This window comes from Streptopelia decaocto (genome assembly GCF_964273445.1).
Source record: "Streptopelia decaocto genome assembly, chromosome: 16".
Lineage (NCBI taxonomy): Eukaryota > Metazoa > Chordata > Aves > Columbiformes > Columbidae > Streptopelia > Streptopelia decaocto.
In genome coordinates this window covers 5,614,320-5,637,526 of record NC_138671.1, presented here as the reverse complement: position 1 = coordinate 5,637,526, position 23,207 = coordinate 5,614,320, and the positions used below count along the sequence as shown (strand labels likewise).

At 44.9% G+C, this 23,207-nt stretch overlaps 1 protein-coding gene and 2 long non-coding RNA genes across 10 annotated transcripts in view; 2 read left to right on the top strand and 1 right to left on the bottom strand.

Annotated features, from left to right (window-relative positions):
* The window catches only part of LOC309446834, a 64,071-nt gene that overhangs the window by 6,000 nt on the left and 34,864 nt on the right, over positions 1-23,207 (top strand). The window lies entirely within an intron of this gene.
* TOB1 (transducer of ERBB2, 1) overlaps positions 1,660-23,207 on the top strand; it is a 48,710-nt gene continuing 27,162 nt past the window's right edge. The window contains exons 1-2 of one of the 2 annotated variants that reach the window (XR_014185507.1): positions 1,660-2,004; positions 3,060-3,421. The gene's annotated coding sequence lies outside the window, so the exon portion shown is untranslated. Of the gene's footprint in view, positions 2,005-3,059; positions 3,422-23,207 lie in introns of those variants that run through there. The other variant, XM_082066966.1, reaches the window with a different exon arrangement.
* Positions 3,078-21,675, bottom strand: LOC309446836. 2 transcript variants are annotated; one of them, XR_014185514.1, is made up of 4 exons: positions 21,559-21,675; positions 21,185-21,380; positions 9,602-9,727; positions 3,078-9,015 (listed from the first exon to the last, which is right to left on the bottom strand). It is a non-coding gene; the product is annotated as an uncharacterized lncRNA (long non-coding RNA). The 2 variants fall into 2 exon arrangements; XR_014185515.1 differs by lacking the exon at positions 9,602-9,727 and having other exon boundaries at positions 3,088-9,015.

The window sequence follows — 23,207 nt, the reverse complement described above, 5'->3', positions numbered from 1 at the left end:
ATAATAAAATATCAGTCTTCTGGCTGTACATACTCTCAAAGTGCAGCCAACGGCGCAGCAGAGGAGTAAAGCAGGGATCGCTCTTCCCCGGGCAGCAAACATCCCTGTACATTTGCTTTTATGTCTGTCCAGCCTCCAGGAAGCAGAAAGCAGAAGATGCTTGATCCCTCCCCTCCAGCCGGTGTGTGCACACCCAGCTGTGCACATCCAACCAAAACAGAAACTGGGCTACAGCAAAGCATATGCAGAAGGCACATAACACTGTATATGTTTGGTTTTATTATCTCTTCAACCTTTCTTCATTGAAAAGCAAACAGCATTTTACATCTTGTAAGCTTTCTCAGCTCTCTAGCGACCTTTCTGAGGGTGAATTTGATGATCTTCATGATTTTTTTATAAAGGGGGTGACCTATGCAATCCTCATTTTTTAGGCGAGTGATCTCTATCACAGCAAAACACCGCTCGCTTGCACACGTGTCCCCTCTGCCGAGAGCCGTGGGGGCTGAGCCTGGCCCTGCAAGCAGCCACGGCACGGGGACGCGGTGCTGGTGCGGAGTTGGCGCGGTGGCTCATCCGAAAAAGCAGCGCACACCTACCTCAGACATCTGCTCTGCTCATTACACCTCAGTAGATGAGGCCGGGGGATGATCAGCGGGGATGCGTTGAATAATTTGCTTACAGGTGTTTTCAGAGGAGAGCTGGAAGGGAGGGGCTGATTGATGGCCTCCCTCTCATTGACATCCCAACCCCCCCAGCTCCAATGCCCTCGGCGGGTGCGATGCTGTGCAGAACCAGCTGCCAAGCACAGCTGGCACCGAACCCTCCAGCTGACCCCGGATGGGCTGAAAGGAGGAGGGATGGGATGGTGAAGTTATTGCTGTGGAGTCAAGGGGACATTTCCGTGACTTGTGAATGTACCTGCAAGCTTGTAAAGGACTGACTAAAACATGTTTGCAAATGCTTGGTATTTATCAGCAAACTGAGGTTGCTTACCTACTCAGAAGGAAAAAAAAAAGGCCACAAAAGTCATAGAAGACATGGCCAAAAACTTACTTAGTCTACAAACAGGATTTCCTAGATTTAAGCTCTGTCAGTGTGGCCACTTTCCTTGTATGAGGAATAACATGATTTTCACCTGCTACGTCAGGTTCAGATATTGTGTGTCTGCGGCTTTGTGAAGATTAATTATGTTTATGCCATACAGTAGAGTTTTATCGGCTAGCCGTGGATCTCCAGGAAGAGAGGTATTTCCTAAGGCAGCGCGGAGGGCTCAGCACAGTCCGGTAAATAAACTGATGACTCCCTTGGCTCTGCTCCTTGGGGCATTTCTCAAAGTGCAGTCTTGGAGCACGGTGTTCTTAAATCAAAGCACAAAAATAACCAAACCAGTATCAAGTGAATTGTAGGAGCTGGCAGAATGGAGGCAATAAACAAAGTTAAAACAGCCTGATAACAATATCCCGTTACAGGAGAAGAATAAGCAATACTCTGTAATGGTGAAACATAAAAACTTTCTTGTGACGAGGCATTGATTTTCCCAAAAAGGGAGAACAAACTGCAGCCGTAATGCAGCGTGTGTGAGCACCGAGAGGGTATAACGATGACAACATTGAATAAGTATCTCATCTCCAAAAGCTCGGGCTGTGTGACCTTTAGCAGCGCTCAGGATTGTGTGTCTGTTTAGGATGTCATTAAACAAGACCGGCTTCCTCCAACTGAACAGCGTGTGGAAGTAATTGGAGAGGTTTTGAAGGGCTAGATTCCAGACTAGCTAGTTAACGAACTTGGAAAAGCTACATGTCAATAAGAAACCCAACACAAAAAATTAGTTCTGGATACTAGCTCTTTACTCCATGTTCAAATTAGTAAGCTGGTTTCCATGCCATGCCGAGTACAGGTCGCAGTGCTCGATGTGCGACAGAAGCCAGGGCGGGATGTGAATGTCTTCAAGGCAAATTTAGATCAACTGGAATAATCCTTTGGATCTCGGTAGCTGAGCCCATGGTGAGTGGATGGCTACGTGATCGCTGACAGCTTCGCAGACCTGTGCAGCAGGGAGGGATTGAAGGGAACCGATGGTGCTTAGCCCAGGGCTGGGTACTCTACAGCTGAGCATGGTGCTATGAGTCTGTCATGGCCGGGAAAGTTCTGAGTGGTATTGGAAAGCCATTCCATAGAGCAGAATAAAGACAGTGAGGAATGATAACGTAGCTTAAAGACTGACATTAATTACCCGCTAATTTTCTAGCTGTGATCCCTGAAATACTTGTTGCTGATCCCCAGACAGATGGCTAGTCACATAGGACGGGCTTCTCCTCTTTATTTCCATCTGCTATATTTCATTAAGACAGCTAAAAATAAAAATATCCCTAATGTTATTTTTCTGTGTAAGTTACTGCTACAGTGATTTGATGCGACTGTGAATAGAAGAGTTTCCAAGCGACAAGATTTTCTTAATTAATTTGTGATCCTTGTGACTATGAAACCCTACACTAGACTCATCATGAGCGCCACGCTTACTTCAAAGTGCTGTTTATCTAGAAGAGTCAGTTCAAAACAATTTTTTCTGGTATAAGGGGAGAAAAGAGGCTGATGTGTCTTCTGAGCAGAAATAGTTACCATTTTTAGATTCTAAGCAGTTGTAGATGGCGCCTACAGAATGGAGATGTAATCATGGAGATCCTTCAGGCATGAAGCCTTCCTTCCCTCTGTGTAGTAGGAATATCTCCAGAAACAGCTTTTCTGCACAGCCTCAGGCCTCTTTTCAGCCATCACAGTGCCTAAAACCCTGCCTTGGGTAGGCTGGTGTCATTTAGGGGTTGGGGAGTGTTTGGTTCTGTCTTTCACAGATTTTCTTTTTGGCCCTATCTAACGTGTCCGTGTGTGGTGAAGCTGGATTCTTGCAGACAGAGCTCTACTGATTTCAGCCTTTGGTTCCTGATGTATGAAAACACTCTCCAGGGAAGATAAGGTCCCCTCTAGCCAGATCACAATTTACTTATTTTCCAAAAGGGACAGAAGCCTAAAAGTTGTAAACATTGATAACCTTTCTTCCACAGCTTTCCCACAGATTCTTTCAGAGGTACAGAAACTCTTCTTTATTTCACAATGAAGAAGTTTGAGCTTATTTTAGAACAAAGAACTGAGAGGTGGCCCAAATGCCCGCAGGTACATGCAGGACCAGTGGGAGCCAGCAGCCCAGCAGAATCACGGAATCACAGAATGTCAAGGTTTGGAAGGGACCTCGAAGGATCATCCAGTCCAGTGCCCCCGCCGGAGCAGGAATCCCCAAGCAGCAGGGATTTCACTAACACTTTGTCTCTAGGACTTGACTTGAAATCTGGGACTGATATCTCAAATCTGGGCTATTTTTATTCTGAACTACACAATGCATTGCCATAAACATCTCAAATGGTGAACACAGATGCGTACAAAGGATGAACTCTATTACTTTACCCTGCTTTTAAAGTCTAAAGCAAGCATGCTATTTTAGACAACACAACTCAAAGTGCCACTAGTGCTATGTTTTAGTGACACTGCCTAGAACACAGGCGAGAACCTTTGTTGCCACCCCTCCTTTATTAGTTGCTTCTGCCCAGAAAAGCAAGCAATTTCCTCACCCTCCTGGCGACGTTCCCACAAGGAAATTCCTCCTCCCAAGCTGAAGCCATGCAGCCAGTCCCACAATCCCTCCTTCTCTCGAATCACACCATTTTGCCATTTGCTCAGGCTCTTGCCGCTCACCCCAGCCCATGACCCCAGGAGAACCTTTGGCTCTATTCTTGTGCCCCTTCTTCCTCCTCCAAAAGCAGTTTATTTGAGTTCCACCCTACGATAACACTGGCTTAGGCCCCAGTTTGGCAAAGAATTTTGTCACATGCGTTCGTGTGATTGACTTAGACCTTCAATCTGTATTTAGCTTATCAGAAGTGTGGGTGGGCAAAGAGTCATCCTCTTACGCAGTCCTGGCTCCCACGGAGGCTGGTTGTGTATGTGCATAAAATTGGGCAGAAACTCAGATAAGGAGAACTGCTGAACTGGACTCCATCCAGCATGGTGGCATGTCTTTTAAGACCTAATTATCTTCAGACAACACCACAGAGGTGTCAGCTCCATGGCTGTGACACAGCGCAGGTTGTTGGGTGCTTCTGCCCCAACTCGCCACCACTGCACCGTAATTAAACTTGGGGTAGTCCATGCCATGCTCAGACTTTGCCTCCAATATTAGGAATCCTGAATTAGGACTTCAGGATTAATTCTTAAACTTAGGAGCAGAGAATGTGGCTAAGGTTGGCAAAAAGCAATGATTGCCTCCAGTCAAAACAAACCCAAAACACCAAAAACCAAAAAGCAATGAACTTGAGTAATGCTAGATTCAGTACTTTATTCTGCTTAAACCACAGTGAAGTTGGATGCAGCAGCACCTCATTTTCCTGCCGGGCCTCATCAGATCAGTACAAGGCTTAATGACAACAGCTAAAGAAACAGAAAGACACCATGGATTTCTCTTAGCCACTTATAACATTTACCTTCAAAGTCTGGCATGTTTAATTCAGATCATATAAAAATTCCAGTGGTGAAGGGTGGAGACAACTGAATGTTGAATGAAGACTTTTGTTTTCCTGAATAGAGCTGAAACGAAGAAGAAGCAGGGTTGTGATGATCAAATTTCTGCTATAGGTCAGAAGTTCAATGTATCATCAGATTTCATGTCATGGGGCTGTTCTGTTCCTAATTGCAACCAGCCAGGACTCTGCACATCAGTGAGCTTTTACTCAGGACTCTTTCCATAAAATATAGATTGTAGTCAAAGTAGTAACTAAATCATTTAAAATACATTTTTGAGAGTGAATCATTACCTTTCAATTCTACAACACAGCAGAAAATGAAATTAGATGCTGGATATTGTTCATATAAAATATAAAAGCTAATACTTAACTGGATCTTAGCTACAACAAGTTTATTTTGCACAAATCTATTAAGCATTACTCTATCAACCTCTGGTAGCTATAAGCTCAGCTTCAAAGGTACCTGGAACCTCATGGTGATAGAGGAACCAAAACCCTGAGAAAGCCAGACCAGGGGCCCAGGCTCCGACCCCAAACGTTGGAGGACAGATGAAATATGGTCGAGCTGAGCTGGTGCAGGAGGTGCGAAGGGATCTGTGCGAGCAGCACTCAGCGGCACAAGTCCTGAGCGATCCCGCTACATAACTCAATGAATTATTTATGCATCGTGGGGAGAGAAGCTATAGCCACATCTGAAGCTGAAACAAAAATACAGCTTAGCACTTAACTGATGACTGGCTTTTTGAATAATTTAAGTTCGTCAGATACATCCACGGTGGACTAGTGCAACCTCCTATGGACACCCGTTCATCTGCGGAATTAAATGAGACAGAGCGAGCGTGTGAGCTGTTTGGCCAGCCAGATCACAATATTAAATTATGACACAGGAACAGGAGCTGTTACACAAGAACGACGTGGGGCAATGACTGAGAATCAAGTTGAGGTATCTCACGTTAATCTGGTTGCTAATGAAGATTAACCTGCCAATCTTAAAATGACTTTACATTGTGTATGTCTTCTGCAGAGCGCCTCTCACCACACCTCTGCTCCCTCAAACCTTAAGAAACCTCTGTCTGGTGTGATGACTAAGTCCCAGAGTGGTTTCAGCAATGTGTTGTCTCCTTAATAAATCATTTTCTGAACATTTTTATACCGAATATGGGGTTTTCACAGGTTCCAGCAAACTCTGGTTCCCTCGTTAGGATGAATGAGGCTTTCGCTGATGCTGCAGAGATCTCAAAGCTGAGATGTGGCATTGCCTCGGCTTGGAGAGCAAAGCCAGCCAAGAGGAGCAGGACTGCACAGAAGACATGTCTGTGCTCCTCGGATGCTACGAATTTCTCGGAAAGCCAAGAAACCTGAAACTGTAGCGGCAAGTCAGACTTCCTCTCGAGATGGAGTGGAGGCAGTCTAATTTTAGTCACCATGCACTATGCAAATCGTCGTTCTGGAGATGAGTTTATTTTTTTAAGTGCTGACTGCCAAACTTGCTGCAGGGCATAGACTCTTCATATGGCTCCGAGAGAGGCTTGAAATCAGCGGTGCGACATTTCAGGATGTGCTCAGAGGGCCCTGCTGGAAAGCAGACTTTCAATAGGGAAGATCTAGATGACTGGTTCAGATCATATATTGATTTTCTAGATGGCCAGAATTAGCTATAAGTGGGTCTTTTTGGAGTAAGTTTTTGGTTCTATATGTAATTTTTCTTTTTGCTTGAAATCTCCCCTGGTGCGCTGCGCATCGTGGGCCCACAGGAGACAATGGGAGTGCTGGTATCTGGATCACGCCCAGTATCTGTAGATACTATTGGGTTTTAGATTTATTCTCTGAATGTCTGGCACATGCACAGAGCTCACTTTTAACTGGGATTAAGCCGACTTCCTAGGAAAGAGGTAATTCTCAGAAAAAAAAATAGACTGTGATTCATGGCATTCATTTAAAGACAGAGGCAGATATGGGGAATTTGGAGCAGCAGAAGCAAGGCAAGGTTCACTTCCAGGAAACCCAGGCTTTAGCACAGCCAGTAAATTGTTACGTTTCTCTTCAATATTAAAAAGATTCAGCGTGCAGACTTTGATCTGATAACTTTCATAATGTCTCTATCACGAGTCATGCTATGACTGAATTTGTATTTAAAAGAAACAATTCTCCATTATGTCTTATCAACCCAGCATAGACAGCTTCAGAAACTTTCCTTTCTTAACTGTAGGAATAACCACTTCCCAGACTGATGTCTTACCCATAACCTTCAAGGCGTTTAATCCATCCAAGCAGGTCTGCCTGGAGCAAGGTTTGGAAAGGCACTTTGAATCCTGAACTCTAAAATAAGGCAGGAGAGTAAAAGCAGGAGCTAGTTCTCAACTGTGACATTATTTCAAAAGGCTCTTCTATGTTCTGTGGCTGATCTTGACTCTTTCACATAAATGCTTCCGATCTCAGGCTCAAACCCTTGTAAGCGGTCAGAATTTCTCCTTGAAAACTGCTGTGGGCTTTAGGGGGGACTTGGAGAAGAATATGTGCATAGCAGCATCTAATTTAGATATGGAAGCTGTGACATATCCCATTGCATTGAGGGCATGGAAAGGGAGCTGTTGCATTGTGCATTTATTTCCATTTACGTGAATGATCTGCCTGTTTTGCAGGAGTCCAGCAATGCCCAAAGACATAAAAAATATAACTGTAAGGCTGTATATATGACATGTGGCAGCTCCCCAGCCATTGGAAAGGTGGGACTGGGGAAAAAGATATTTTCCATCATAAAAACATGGGGCAATCCAAGGGGCATCCAGGTCCCCTGCTTTGGGGGAAAGGCGAGGGAGCGCTGCAGGGGGGATGCTGGCAGGAGAGGGTTCACCTGCTTAATTCACACATTCTTCCTCAAAATGTATCTCCCGTGGGATGGAGCTGTGTCCCAAATCTAACACCAGGGAGCAACTGCCTCTGTGGAGATGGATGGTGCATTTGTGCTGCGGGGTGTTACACCATGCTGCCCTTCAGCACAGCTATGCTCTATTTTTGTACATTTTCTGTGTCATTTCATCACCCCTCAGCTTCACATTAAATCTGACCTTTCTACTGCACTTGACTGAGGAAAGGTAATCACCTACTTTGCCTTCTTCAGGGTTGTATATCACTGCATACGGCAGGAAGATAAGTGTATCTGGAAAATATGGTTGCATGTGAGACTAGGCAGGAAAAAATATTCATGAGTAGGTCAGGATCCACTTGAAGACCTGCCAGACCACAAATACATTTTTCAAGCTGGATATTTAACTGGCTCCTGTGAAAACCCAGAAATTGTAGAAAACGTTTGTTTGCTTTGAACAGTGGAGAGACACTTCAGCTCCCCCTTGCACGAAGCTGCAGGAAGGCCCCGAGTGAGGACAGTGAGGCTGCTGTGATTTATGATGTTGCGGAGAGTTGGGAGGCTATGAAGGAAGAAAAGGGATATTTCAGGTTTCATACAGGGGCTAGAGATGGATCTAAATACGCCGTTGTGCAACCCTTGGACTGGAACTGAGACTCTGTATTGCACAAAATACACATCAGTCAAAAGGAGCCATAAGCATGAGGGCTCCCCAGGGGCAAAAATAACCTCACGCAAACAGCTCTGCCAGAGCACCCTCGCAGAAACTTCAGGGGCCTCTTCCAATTAATGCAGCTACAAATTATACATATCTTTTGTGGATCTGATCTGTTGGCTACTGAAGATATTAATTGCTGTATCACAGTGACAAGTCTGAAGCGATGGCAAAGCTAATACAGCAGGAAAGGTGTGGGAACGCAGCGCGGCTGCAGTTTGGGTCAAGCTAAAATAGCTTTTTTACAGCTATGTCTATTTTATATGCCCAGGAGCAGAGTAAAAGAGCCTGCACTGTGCTCAGTGTTGCTACAACTGCTTATTTTTATGACTCTTTATAGTATTCTGATATGGTGCCATCCAGAGGTACCTGGATATTCAGGATATAACCACTAACGAGTGACAGAGGCACAAGAGTCAGCTGCAGCAAATGCAAGGGCAGGACTCCCACCCGTGTAGGCTTTGAAACCCCTTAATTAAGGTGAAGAAAATGCCTTGGTGTCACAGCTTGTTCTACTTATATTACTCACGTAGAAGCTCTACTTAATGTTGAAGTGATTAAAGAATAAGATAACCTGATACAGAAACACCATCCAACAAAAACAAAAGCAGTTCAGCTAAAATAGGTTGGAAAATGCTCATTAATTAAGCTAATGTAAATTTGCATAGATGTGGGCTTGCTAACACTCTTTCCCTCCTGTTCTTGCCTAAATGGGATTGATTATTTTTCTAATTATGATGTAATTGTGTGGCCTGGGGATCGTTGATTACAGATGCACTTCCTTGCCTCACTGTTTTGTCTGACTCTAAGAGCAGAGGGATGCTCTGCTGGGATGCGCTGCTGCTCCTTTTGGCTGCAGTCTTGACCTTAAAAAAAGAGGAAAAGAAAAAAGTGAGTAAGCTGAGCTATTTATAGTTGAGCTAATTATTTTGATGTGATATGGCAGCAGGGGAGACTGTTTTCTCTTCACTCAATTAGCGGCAATGGAAAAAGCATTCAATACCTTTTTAACAGTATTCATTAGCTACAATACAAAGCTTTGCTTAATGTTTTAAGATGCAGGATTTTGCAGTACAGCAAGGGGGGGCACAGTGCTGTGTTGTGTTTCTGGTTGATGCAGGAGAAGCTGTGATGCGAGTAGCATTGAGGAGCTGGAAGGGAGTTCCTGTTAAAGAAAATAATCTGCTGTTTGGTGGAAGTTGGCGTGCAGCAAGTCTGTACAAACCACCATGTAAACTTGTACAGGTCAAAGCTCAGAGATCTGGGTGGATACCAAGGAGTTTGAAGTAGCTAAAGCTTTGCTATTCACAACTGGGGAAACTGAGGCAGGAGATGTTAACTTGGGAAGGGCTGCAAAACTAGTAAATGGCCAGAGAGCGACAGTCCGCGGTCTCTGCTCTGACCAGAGAAGGTGGGTTTATTAATACACTCCTGCTTTTCACTGTCTCTTACCTGCCTTCGTGCTGTTCCCCTGTGCAAATTCTGAGAGTGAGACCTGCTGGGCAGCAAACAAACTGGGGAAGGTGGAGAGCACAGATGGGGATGTCCTGACATTTTTGTTGCTTCTTACCGAAGATTCTGCAACAAAAATGACCCCTGAGCACCACGATGTGTTTCCTAGGTCTCTGGGGAAGTTGCTAATGGTGGCTCTCCCTGGTCTCTCTTTTGGAGCTAGACAAGAAGCTAGATTTTTATTCTGTAAAATTTTGGGATTAAAAAAAAAAAAAAACAAAAAAAGGGAGCGTATCCTTATCTTTAAGCAAGGCAAAATCTGAAATCCTGCACTTCTGTGAGTTATTTCTGGTGGAAAAGCACTTTACCGTTGAAGCTCGGGTCTTGCTCCCCCTCCCAGGCTTATAAAATAGCTTTTCTTCCTTGCTCCTCAGCACTCTCGGGGTGTTCTGCAGCTGGTCCCTCTCCCTGACCACAAAACTCCTGCCAGAGGATTTACCGTGTGTTACAGGGGCTTTCTTCACTCTTGCAAGAGAGGAATCAAAAAAACCCACAGTCTCTCCTCCTTTTAAGGCTTTGATGGGGTCCCTGAAAGCTGTGTGCTTCTCAGGTTGCTTTTGGTGACCTTTCGGGCTTTGAGAAAGCAGGTGCTGTTCGTGAAGCCTTTACGTGACTGTTGCTTTGTTTTCCTTTTATTTATCTTTTTTAAACATGTGGGTCAGGCAGCTGCAGGTACAGTGCAATATTCATGAGAGGCTCTGATTTATGCAGGCACAAGGCTGTGCAGCGGGATTACAGGGTACTGAATGTTATATGCAGTTTTAATTTCTTTTTATGACCAAAGGACACAGCCAGAGTTTCTCAAATATGGAATTTATGAGAGGCTCATTCATGTAAGTTTTAAAGGGCCCCTGTATCTCTGCCTCGCAAAGCTGCTGGGGTGAGCAGCCTGCTCAGCCTTTGCCAGTTAACAACAGTATGCATATACATACAGATAGAAAAAACACGACTAGGGCAATTAGTTTGATGCCCAAATGGCCTCTGCATGTAGAATCCAGGCATCCTGCAGTATTTGCACAGCCCCAGCCCCTTCTCTGAGTGAGGAACAGAGAAACTTCACGTATTAATTATACTTAGACCCTCAAAGCTGAGCAGGGACTCTGTGCGGCTCAGTGCCGAGGGTTAACTTCAGGGCTTCTAAAAGCGATCAGAGCGCAAACTAATCACAGAGGATATTTGTGGCAGGCGCAGGCCCAGGCATTCTTTGGCCCTCCTGACTTCAGTCGTGTGTTCCACACGGACACATCTCACTCCTGTTCTGACTTAATTTTGCGCTTTGTGTCTGACCTGCAAGTCCTTTCTCCTGAGAAGGAGCCTCTTCACTCACAGGAGAAGTGGGGTTTGTGTTCCTGGCCGCTCATCGGGCACTGCTGTCCACCTGGAATTTGCATTGTAGGTTATGAAACAGCCTGGCATAAAATTCAAGGTGTTAAATGCAATAATATGGCCCTGCAACAAAACGTGCCTGTCTGATGTGACAAGTTATCCAGCCCTCTCCTGCTACAGGCGTTACACTTTGAATTGCATGTACTTGCATCCCACGTGGCTATTCTGGGGAGAGAGATGATTCTCTTGAGAGTCACCAAAGTTTTTGTAGTGGAACTGCAACCATCAGTATATTCAGAAACCTGATAACGGGTTGCTGATGGGAGATGCCCCCTGAGCATTGGTTTAAAACACCGAGTCTGGCAGTTGGTGACTGTCTCCAACTCCAGGGCTCCTGGGGAGGGGGAAGGCGACCTGCTCCAGGCTTAATAAACACGGGGAGAAGTCATTTCCAAGTCTGACATCTCACAACAAGGCTCATGCTGCGCTTGGTGCTCCAGGATGGTCAACGCATGGTCCTGCTAGTGAGGCCCAAGCCCTCATCTCATGGATGCTGCTGCTGCAAACGCCTCAGAGTCCAACAAGGACAAATGGCAAATGCTTCACCTGTCCTCTGCACCCGCTGTCTTCAGCTTCCAGTTCTGCAGGAGGGGAGCTTTCCTCTCCCCCTTCCCTCCCCGCAGTGCCACCCAGGAAAACAAAAAGGCACCGTTAACATCTGCTCTTTTCTCCTCCCACGCGCAGGCTCTTTCTGAGCTCTCCATTAAACCCTTTCCCACGCGGCGGCGTGGGCTGGCTCCTGCGCACACATCTCGGCGTACAAGCCCTCCCATCCCTCGGGAGCGACGTTTGCAACGGTGACTGCGGAGGGTTTATTTTTGTTCCTCGCTAGGACTTTGGCGAACAGGCGTCTCAGTCTCCAACTGCACCTACTCCTGGAGCGATCAGCTCGTGTGACGGCAGGGCTGCCATGGGGGCTTATGGCGACACTGCGAGTGGGTGGGAAAGGATGCAGCAGCGCATGTAGAAATTTCCCATTGCTAAGCTACGCTCAGGTGCACTTAATTCTACCAAGAGGGGTTACTAAGGAAACAAGGAGTTGATTTCTGGGGTGGGGGGAATTAAAAAAAGCAGAGGTTTTTAATGAGCAACAAAAGCTATACTTGTCCTTCAAGTCTGATGTGCTGGGAACTGCTCTTTGTAATTGAGAAGTGTCTGATTGTGAGCGCTGCCGTGGCGCTCTGGTCCCAGTCCTGTCCCCGTGGCAGGGAGCCGAGAACACGCACCAGCTCTGACTCACTCCTCCTGCTGGCAAAGGAAACAGGAGAATCCATCTGGGCTGGTTCCATCCTGAAAAACTTGCCATGTTTTGCAATTTGCGCTTTATTTTTCTCTCCCCCGACTGTACCGGGTTGGCTTTTCCCGAGGCTGGCATGGCTTTTTGTTCCAACAAGAAAAAACCCATCAAAATCAGTGTTGCAGGAGAGTTAAACCTGAGATGTTCAAGGCCAAACAACACTGGCTGCTGTGCGGGAAGTTCTGCAGAACTGCTCAGGTTTTCCCCACAGATCAAGACAACCCCAGACCTGCCCGTCAATGGAAACCAGTGATTTACTGCATCAGAAATACAATAGCAGTTATCCTCGGAAACGCAGCAAGGTGATCAATTGCATCATGAGCATTAATAGTTATGTCAAGTACCTACTTCATAACATCAAAACAAAAAGGGTTTTAAGATATAGTGTTACTCTATCAGGGGAAAAAATACATTTTCCAAGTTAAGAAATCAGATCCAAATACCTAAAACATTTCAGAAAATGCTGTAAACATTGAATAGGAGCAATATTTCAAAAGCAATTATAATCTCCAACTGAAGTTCTCCAGTATAGAAGCAAAGAAAAAGATATATGTGTATATATATATATATATATTTTTTTTAATTGTATTTCCTGAATAGGATGTTTAGTTTGCGGTGATGTGACATAATTGTGTATTTTCCCACCATTCAGAAAGTATAATTCCCCAAGTTATCACAGGAACACTTGCCCATTAAAAAAAGAAGTCTAAGCTTCCAAACCTGCTGCATTTTGCAGTATGATTAACTCGCTAGCACCCAGAGTATTTAATTCAAGCAAAGAAAAATTTCAAAGAGAATGGTTCCGTTTATCTTAGTATATAATTTTTTCCGATGAGCACAGAAAAATACAAATAACAGTTCATGTTGGCTTTGATAGATTTACAGTACTGTTAGATTACAGCCAGACCATCCTGAAGACTCACTTCTATTAGGCTTTACTATAAAGCCATTTAAAATGCATTGGAAATTAATTCCAGAAGAAAGGAAACTGTTGTTGTTCTTCCACTTTAGCTATTCTTGCTAACATTTGTGTGCAAATGGGGATGGGGGGAGGAAAGAGATGCTTGTAGGAACATATTTATTTTGCAGCAGAAAAGGGCAGCGTGGATATTTTTTTTTTAAGTGTTTCTACATGAGAGGGTCTATATTATCAGTGGTGGTGACACATATTGCACATCAAGTTGTGATGGTTTCTAGTGATATAAAAGGTGTTTATGAAGCAGATCTTGGAATTCTGGAGGGATCAGTGTTTTTTCTATGGGAAATAGCAGATTTTCCCCCAGCACTGAACTGCTGCTCCCATCAGACTGGGTACAATGGGCTGATCCAGAGCTTGAGTCTCCAACAAGTCTCTGGGGCAGCTGCAACCTCACTCACTCTTGCAGCAGAATAAACTGTCTTTATGCAACTATATTTATCCAAGGGGTTTCATTGCTTTAGGGCTCTGTTTCAGATATTAATACAGCATTTCCCAGACGGGTCCCTGGGGGGTGCGATGTGGTTCACAGCTCACTTCAGTATCCTATATATCGCTTTTCAGAGGCATTTTTAAATTACCTGAAATACAGTCGCACGGTATTTCCAGCAGTCACAGTGCGACCTGGGATATCAGTATTTTGCAGTTTTTAATAAGAATGAAAAATCCCCAAAGTGAGGGTTGCACTGTATAGTGATGTTGTTTTGTTCATGGTTTCTGGGTTTGGTTTTGTCACGTTTTTTTATTTTTTTAATTTTTTTTTAATACTATGGTACTGTTTTATGAATGTCACACTAGGGTCAGTGAGTACAGTCGCAGATTCCCCTTCAGTAGATCATTATTTATCTGGGAGGAAACAAAACAAGTGAAAATATTTTCCTAACTAACCCTGCGCGACACCCGAGCCCCGGGCAGGTATCGCTTTGCTGAGCTCAGCTTTGGCACCGGCACAAAGACCCCGCTGGGCCTGCCAGAGCTCCCGGGTTCACGGGGTGGTCAGGACGAGCGAGCCATGGAAATATCTTGGGGATGAGCAGGGATTCCCTCCCAGATCCCAAATAACACAAGCAGTCTTGCTATTTAAAATGGCTTTGGAGTTGCAGAGCACAACACAAGGTTGTCAATTATAGAGAAATTGAGAGCCCTGTGAAGAAGAGTTTGTGCTTAAAACACAACCAGAGTTTGACCAGACCTGGCCGATGTTTCGGCACCACCGAAACTCAGCACAGCTTCAGTCTCAAAACGATGGTGATGCAGAGCTGCAAAATACCCATATTTGAAACCTGCTGGTCCAGATAAATACAGAGTAAGCCAGGCTTTGCCTGAACACTTTCGTTTCTTAAACAGGCAGAGCACTAAAGCCCTGGTTCTGAAGAAACATTATCTGAGATGTGCGCTGTGCCCAGAGCATTCAATTATAAAAGATATTGATGTATTATTCCTTCAATGAGGAATCCTTGCTTAAATGAGGAAGGAGAATTTCTGCCCTTTTTCTTCCAATTTTAAAAGATTTTGGGTTTTGATTGTGTTGGTTTTGTTTTGTTTGGGTTTTTTTTTTTTTTTGAAGCCTTTAAATATTTGCAACAAACTGCTCAGGAAGAAATTGTATGTTATTCACTTTCATTGTTGTTCTGATGAAATATCGAAATCAAATTTGGAGGAAACCAACTGGTGGTAGACACTTCGAGGCGAGGAAAAATGAAACCACAAAAAACCCAAACCAAAACAAAACACATCAGCTGCGCTAGAAATTGAGATTTATTCAGGCAATTATAGTTAACAGGAAATGCAAGTCTCCTAAAGAAATAACATTTTCTTCTGGAGCTGCTGAGGAGCGCTGCATGGATTATAAATGATAACAGGGCAGGGTGCGTGCTCAGGTGGGTATTTGGCCAGGGGGTTGTTTTTGGGGTGCCCTTTTCCCTGGGTGTCTCAGGTCTGCACTCACAGCTCAGCTGCGTGTTTGACGTTCAGACCGATGCGGGAACAGCCACATTTGCTGCTGTTTCAGGTCACTGAGTTTTTGCATCCAAGCTCCAAATCGGCCCAAGTTGACTTGAAACGCTGCCAGCCTGGCCTAAGATTTGCAAGTCTAAGTCTAACCAGGAAATCTCCTCTTGATGAAAGTCTGGGGACGAGGAAAGGGCACGATCTGTGTTTTATGTGCGCTTCAATAATTTTATCTGCGGTGAATTTAGCATTCAAAGGACCAACAAAAAAAAAACTAAAAAGAAAAGGTTTGCAAACACAGTTTTATATAAACTCTGTCTAAACTTTCCTATTGTGTATTACAACATCTGAGAATGTCCAAACCCTATTTACCAAACCTTTTCCACACTGATTAACACCCTCCCGCATGTCCCATCTCGGAGCAAACCACCCCGAGGGCACTGGAGTTGAGTCTAACTGAGCTGTGCTCATCTGGGGACCAGTCCCTGCTGCCATGCGGGACACGTCCCACATGGGGGGGGCATCACCCCCACTCTGTGCAGGGATGGGGCTCTGAAAACACGCAGGTGCTTGGCTGGCACAGAGGTGTGAATAGGGTAAGTTTTGATTTGCAGAGAACTGGTTCGGCAGGGCTGAGAAATGAAGGTCACAGGGAAAGGGGATCGGGGTTATTTGTCTGCGGGCGCTCGCTGCTGAGAAAAGCAACATTTGATCGTGGATCTGTCCCAGCTGCAGCCCCCGCACACCCGGGGGAAACATGCAGCCCTGGGCACATCGCTTACCGCAGGTTTCCTCCCATCCTCGTTCGCAAAACAACCTGTTTCGGGCCAGACTGAAGGGTAAATGTGTGAGGCTGAACCTGCCCGACCTGGCGGCAGCATTTGTGGCGTGAGTTGGGGGGAAAATCCATCGCAAATCGGGTCCCTGCAGCTGAAGCATTTTTTATCCATGTGCCAATGCTGAACTAGCACGAGTCAAAGTTTCTTTTTAAAGCGCGCTGCTGGTTTGTGCAGCTTCGTGACTTCCTCAGATTTTTGTAGTTATTTCCATTCTCTAAAGGCTCCTGGCTGTTTAATTTGAAAACATGCTCAGAAAATACCGCTAAAAACTTAAATGTTGATGAAAGGCTCCTTGCTTAAGAGGATGGGGGTTTCAGAAGTACTCGGTCCTGATTCAGCAAAAGCACTCGATTATCTTCAGTTTAATTTTACAAAGCAGTTAAGCACATGCCTAAAGCTATGTATGTCCTTAAGTCCACCTCTGCTCAGCAAAGCATTTCAACACGTGCTTTGCTTTAACCAGCAACAAGGGATTTTTAGTATATACTTAAACGTTCCCCAAACCTGGAACTGGAGCAGCGCTGGTAGATGATTACCCTCCTGCCTTTCTAGAACTGCTCGATCTGTCGCACCACTGAAAATATTTTTAAAAATCCTTAAAATATCGTATTGCTGGTAAAAGCAAGGGCAGCTCCTCCCTGGTGGCACAGACCGTCCCACACCGTCCTCTCCAGCGTGGGGCTGCAGGGACCGTTCCCAGGGAGGGGAGGGGACGCTTTTCAAGCGAGCGAAGCTTTGTGGTTGCCCTGACTGTTGTCTTGCTCTATATTTAGATGTTGTCATAAATGCAGAGCGCAGGTCCCTGCCTGAAGCCCGTGGGTGTTGCTGAAATACAGATAATAAATGGCTCATGTGATCTGACCAGAGGCCACTTCGCTGAGTATGTCTGAGCCCTATTCCCTTTGCTGGATGTGTCTGTTGTGGTGGTAATTTCTACAACAACCTTTTTTGTTTTCAGGCTTCAAGCGTGTTGGTGTGTTTAAGTCTAGACCTCGCTTAGGGAAAGCTCAGTCTGGAGGTGTTCTGGGTAGAATTTGGCAGCTTGTCAGAATAGTCAGCAGAGATGGTCTGAAGCTCAGTCCAGCAAAACCAGGCAGGTTGGGATCAGTGAGGCTTCCCCTGAGATCACCTCTTCAGCTCTTGGGCATCTCCTGTGCTGAGTTTCTCTGAAACCTGCGAGATTGGCAGCACTCAGACTCTCAAATCAAATTATCCTGAAAAGCAGAAAGGCTCCAAGCCCTGGTGGAGCCAGAAATTGGGATTTCTGGGATTCAGCAACAGCCTTGAATCACAGCTTCCATAATCCAAATTTGGAAAAAGTGCCATTTGAATGTTTGATCCATAGTTGCACCGTGATGCAGCCATTCAATATCTGCCCCAGACACAGTAACGGTGGCCGGAAAGGGTGAAACCACCCTGTGTGTTTTCATTGAGTGCATCAGGCACCATCACCTATGTGAGCAGGCACTCATCCACTGTGGGTAAATAAAGACTTTCCTTCTGCATTTAAAATAAAAACAATCTCTTTAAGAGGACTGCACCCAACACAAAAGGCACTGAGCACCCTCCGTGCTGCAGTGTTGAGGTCACAGGGGGTACGGATGAGCATCCTGGGTACCAGCTCCTGTCCCGTGCCTGGAAACCAAAGGGCTGATGAAACACAACTGTTGTGGTGGTGCTTTGGGTTCTTTCACTGGCATTTTGGGTAAAAGCTACATTTTCCAGTGTAAGGAGTCTCCTCATTTCCTCAAATAAAAGCAGCTGCTGATCACACAAAGGACTGGGGACTGGGAAAGAAGAGTAAATAGATAAAAAATCAGTGCAAATCTTCAGATGGGGATGCTCCAAGTGCCACAAGAAAGATCAGATCCATTCCCAGCTGTCTGGCTGAAGCTCATCCCTAGGATGGGACAAAGCAATAGTCTAGATCCAAAGAGCTCCCAAGTTTTTTGGACTCAGGAACCTGCCCTGGTTGCTGGTAGATGTAGCTCCTGCCTCACCTGTCCAGTCCCCTCTTGTTTGTCTTGGCTGCATGGCTCTGTCAGTGCGGACTCCCTGCTGGTGTTTGCCAAGGCATGGGGGACAGTTAACAAATCACTTCTCTGTTTCAGAATATATTCCTTCTCTGCAAAGCTCCTGACTATTCCTATATTTTTGAAAAGTCTTTAAAGGAAAAAAAAAAAAAGTTGTTTGTGGTGCTAATGGTATGGAACGAGCTAAAGCTTTATGCAATTTTTAGCGCTCTTGGAACAGAGAGAATCAGAGGAACTGAAAATATATGCTTAATCGCCCCCAGGAAAGACTGCCATAATATTTTGGGTTGCATAAGCAAACTAAATTGGAAATCTGGAATCTATTCAAGACCTTTTGATCAGAGAGCTTTGCAAGTGCAGAAAAGTAAAAACACAGACAGATGGGGATTAGAGTTGAGCATCAGGAGAATAATTTCCTCTTTTAATTTCAGTTCCTCCAACATATAAAAAGCATTAACAATCCAGTTGCGTAACGTGCGTCAGAGCCCGGCTATACGGAGCAGTAATGCTCGGTGTAATTAAGCCATTACACAGCCTGTGTTTGCTGCATGGGGGCAGGAGTCGCTTTGCACAAGCAAATGAACCCACCCTCCCCTTCAGAAATCTGGGCAAATGTCCTGGCCAAAATTAGAACCAGTTATCGAGGCTAATAGGAGCTGCAGGGGGTTCAGGGAAAATTGAAGCCTCTCCGAGATACTGCTGGGTTCACAAAATCCAATTGACAAGCACTTGCAAACCCCAATCTACCCTATTTTTCTCTATCTTTGTTACTAAATCAGCTTCAGTGAGAGAAGGGAGATTAGGCTGAGGAGCAAGCGGAGATGTTTTTTGCTGATTGTTTGACATTGGGAATAATAGTCCATAATGTACTTTGTGTTATTCTAAGAGGAGGATCTCTGAGAGAAGGCGCTGCAACATTCCGAACCTGGCAGGAGCCCCACAGATTTGAGGCTGCAGAGGCTGGCAGAACAGATTAGATTTCTGTTCTCGCCTGCTTTCCTCTGCTCGGAGGATATTTTTACGTACGACGGCTGATGCAGAGTGATACAAAAAAGCACTAAGAGGACAGTCTAAAAAGGGCCACTTACATTTCAGAATCAGCTAACACAGCTTCTGAACAGGTTTTGAAGAGTCTCTGATACCCGGGAAGATCCATATTAAGAACTATTTGCTTACTGGGATCAGCTCCCTTGGCTGCTGATGTTCGCAGATAAAAGCCTCTTCTTCCAAGGGGCTGATTCTTTTCAAAGTGTTTGTTTGTTTGGTTTGGTTTGTGCTGTGTTGGGGTTTTGTTTGTTTGGTTTGTGTGTGTGGTGTTTGGTTGGATTCATTCTTTTTTCTCCCCCGAGCAGATTTAACTGCAGTTCCTTTTGCTTGCATTTCACTCGTATTACGTGAATTTAGGTGGGAGTAGGACTGAGATTTCACAGGCCGGTTCTGCTTTTCTTCATTTCAATTAATATCGCATATGGGAAGACATCTGGATTTTTGGCACTGCTCTATGATACTGCACACAGGCAGAGCTCGGGGAAGTCTCTGCAGCAGGAGCAGCGCTGCCCTGGGCGCTCTCCTCCCGCCCTGAGAAATCCCAAATTGGGCAGGACAAACCCTTGGAGCATTCCCATCGCTGTCCTCACCCTGTTCCTTTGCAGGAGGGATGTGGCAAGGAAATCCCGACCTCCCGCAAACCCGAAGCTGGGAACCTTTGCAGACTGGAGCTGCTCTGAGGCTGCCGGTTCGGGCGCTGGGCTCAGGTCGGGATTTGGGAACACGCAGTCGCTTTCTACACTGAACGCTGAGCCCGGCTCTTCATCAGACCCGGGGACTCTGGTTATTTTTGGACCACGAGAAGACCACAACAAGAAGTTAGTCATGTGTGAGCGGTCCTCTCCAGGCCGATTTGCAACAGTAAATAAACAAAAATAAGACAGAAGCATTAAAAAACTAGTCTTTACACACGACTGGCACGTCATTTCCATTCAAATGGGTTATACCGTAGGTGCACATGAGATCATCAGCTGCTATTTAAGGAGGAAACCTCTACTTACATAAATGTCTGATTATGCAACTGTCATGGAAACCAGAGATGACAAAGATGTATTAGATTAGCTTGTCTATTCCCTCAGAGTGCCCGATTGTTCCTTGTGGTTTATTTTTTTGCTGAAGATTTTAAGAACCGATCAGTGGCGGCTGGACGCCTGGCTTGAGAAGAAATGATTTATAGTACGAGCTGAGCTGTCACTTTTCGAAAGGTGATTTGTTTTGGAAACTCAAGAATAGAAGCACTTAAAGTCACTGGTTGTATCCAACCATCTTCACACCAGCGCTTACTTCAGCTCTATGCCTGTATTTTCGGAGTACCATGGCTTTCATTGCTTAAAATACATGCCAGAGTCTTAAAGGACATTTTTTCTAGTGTTCTGACTGACCCTTCTTTAATTTTCATCCCCTAACTCTGTTGTCTTTCCAAATAATACTCCATTTGCTCTGGTTTTGCACCCTGCCAGCACGTCCCTCATTCGCTGTTGTTGCTTAGCCAAGCTATACAAATTTAGCTCTTCTTAATCTTTCCTCCTAGGTCAGTCCTTCTAGCTGCGCTCATTTTTGCTGCTGCACAGGGAAATTGGTGGAGATTAGTATTTTAATCTTCTTTCCCTGTTTCAAGAAACCCCAGGAACTGCAGACGTTGAATGGTTTTCCTGTGACTTTAAATTAAAACATTTTAAAATAGCTATATTTATATATATATTTCTCTCTTTCACCTCTAGTTCTTCTCTGTTATTTATTTATCTGCTCTTCTGTCTTGTTAGAAAATTACTTTAAAAAGAAAAATTAAACTTCAGTTTGGTTTCTTATCATGAACAGGGTAAAATTGTTATGGCATGACCTGCAGCTTAGTCTCACCCGTGCTAATTCTGCAGAATTAACCTGAACTGTCTTTAAACTAACCCCTCTGGGCTGTTCATTTCCACCAGACTTGGGATTTGGGAGGATATGTAGTGGGATGAAGACTGAAATACTAATGCTGCCAGTAGTATTTACCCTCATTTGTGTACACCGGTTCCTCTTCTCTTGTGTCTTCTGCTGGCTCACAGTGTGTTTGGTTGCTGCTGTTTTCCCTGAAGTTGGTCTCCTTGTTCTCTCTTAATCCCAGTGGTTGCTGAACCCTTTTGCTCCCTCCGTGTCCAATCCAGATACTGATGGGTAATTGCAATATGCACCTTTTGGTTCTTAAGACCTGTTTAAGACAATGTTTAAACAGTTTAAAACAGTAAATACTTTTTATCTGTAGCTGGGCTCTGCCCAGGGTCATAAGGCAAATTAAATTTAGGCTCCATTAGATCCCAGTAAGGAAGCAGAGCTGGGGCTTCTCCTCGGACAGGAGGTCCCAGACCCAACACATCCCTGTTTGTTACCTGTCGGTGCCAACGGGAAACCTGCCACCGCTGCTGCAGAATACGGGGAAAAGCCGATATCTGATGAGCAGAACCTCAAAACACAAAAGGGCTTCGCACTGAATCATTGCATCAGGCTTACGAGCTAATTCTGGTCTCGCTGAAGTCATTTGAAAAACTCTTTTAGCACGGGCAGGGTTCCCGCTGACAGTCCTCCAGCACCTCGCCTATCTCCCTGTGCAGCGCCGGGGCTATTTTAGCCAGGGCTGTCAGTTGAGCTGAATTGTTCCATTATGTGGTGACTTTGCAATGTGGAAAAGTGTTCAGCAGGGACCACTCTCTAAATGAGAGAAGAGTTATTGAGTCTCCAGGGCCAATTCAGTCATTGATTATTTTGTTATTATTATTTTTTATTTTATTTTATTTTTTCCTGAGGCAGCTGAGACAGGGAGCAATTACAGTGGTGATTTTTCTGCTATGTGGATCTCAATTGACCATGCAGTGGAGGGACATGTGCTTATTCCACATAAAACCCCACTGCAGGGCGATGTTTTCCAGCCACTACTGAACCGAGACAGATTTGACCCTAGAGATGAAAATTCAGATTGTAAAGTCTCACCCTTCCATCAGCAAGAAGACAATGAAATGTAGTGCTTATGGGATGATTTATAAGACCAAAGTGCTCCAACTGCTCGTCTTAAATCACAGCAATTGGACCACATATAGGCAAGCAGACTTTCTGGAGCAGGTTGGATGAGTCCCAACCTCCTCTTCAAGTATTTAAAAGAAGGCCTTAAAAGCAAGAACCTGTTTCATTGCACTTCTTAAAAGAACAAGATACCCCAGGGAGAACTCGCCTGGTCCCCTCCCGTCACCCCTCAGCAGATGCCCACGTTCTGCTGTCCCCTCTTCCACCAATGGACACATTTCTGCAGGAATGATCCCTGAATTTCATCTGTAAGAGCCTTTGCGATCCTTCTAAATAATTTCAGCATGAGATATCGTTAGGAAGCTAAAAATCAAAGGCATGAGGACCAGCATATATAATAAGATGGAAAAGGCTTTCAGCAAAATGAGAAGCACATTGAAGGATTTGGGAGTTTCTCCCTGTACGAATTCCGAAAGGGGTCACGGGTTCGCAGTGCTGTGTGCTCAGCATAGGCAGTAATTACATCTCCTCTTTCTAAATTATGTTATCAAGAAACATCTATATTGTTTGCATGGGTCTAGATTACGCTCTGAGAATAGAATGTTCTCTGCATAAAGAGCGCGGCTGGAGTAAATCAATGAGGATGCACTCAGAAACATCAATTAAAGGTAATACAAGTCTTTAGCACAGTATCAGGAAGCTAGCAGGGTCTGAAACTCCTATTTTTCCAAGCCTGCCTTTCTCCCTAGGAAAGCGACAAAGCAGAACTACTCAGAAATTCATAAGGTTTAAAAATATCATACTTGTCTCCTCTCATCCTCTTCTTTACTTGGGTTTTTGCTTGGTGCCATTTCCCAGCGTAGTAGATGAACATAATGTTTTGCTTTGGGAGATCTCAGACTTCTGCTGGGTACAGGGGTTGCCCTTCTGCAAGTGTTGAGTACCTTGGTTTTGGGGTATCTGCTTTGGGGCGCCTGCGGTCTGAATTCCTGCGATGCTGAGGGCCAGGCGCTGCTGTCAG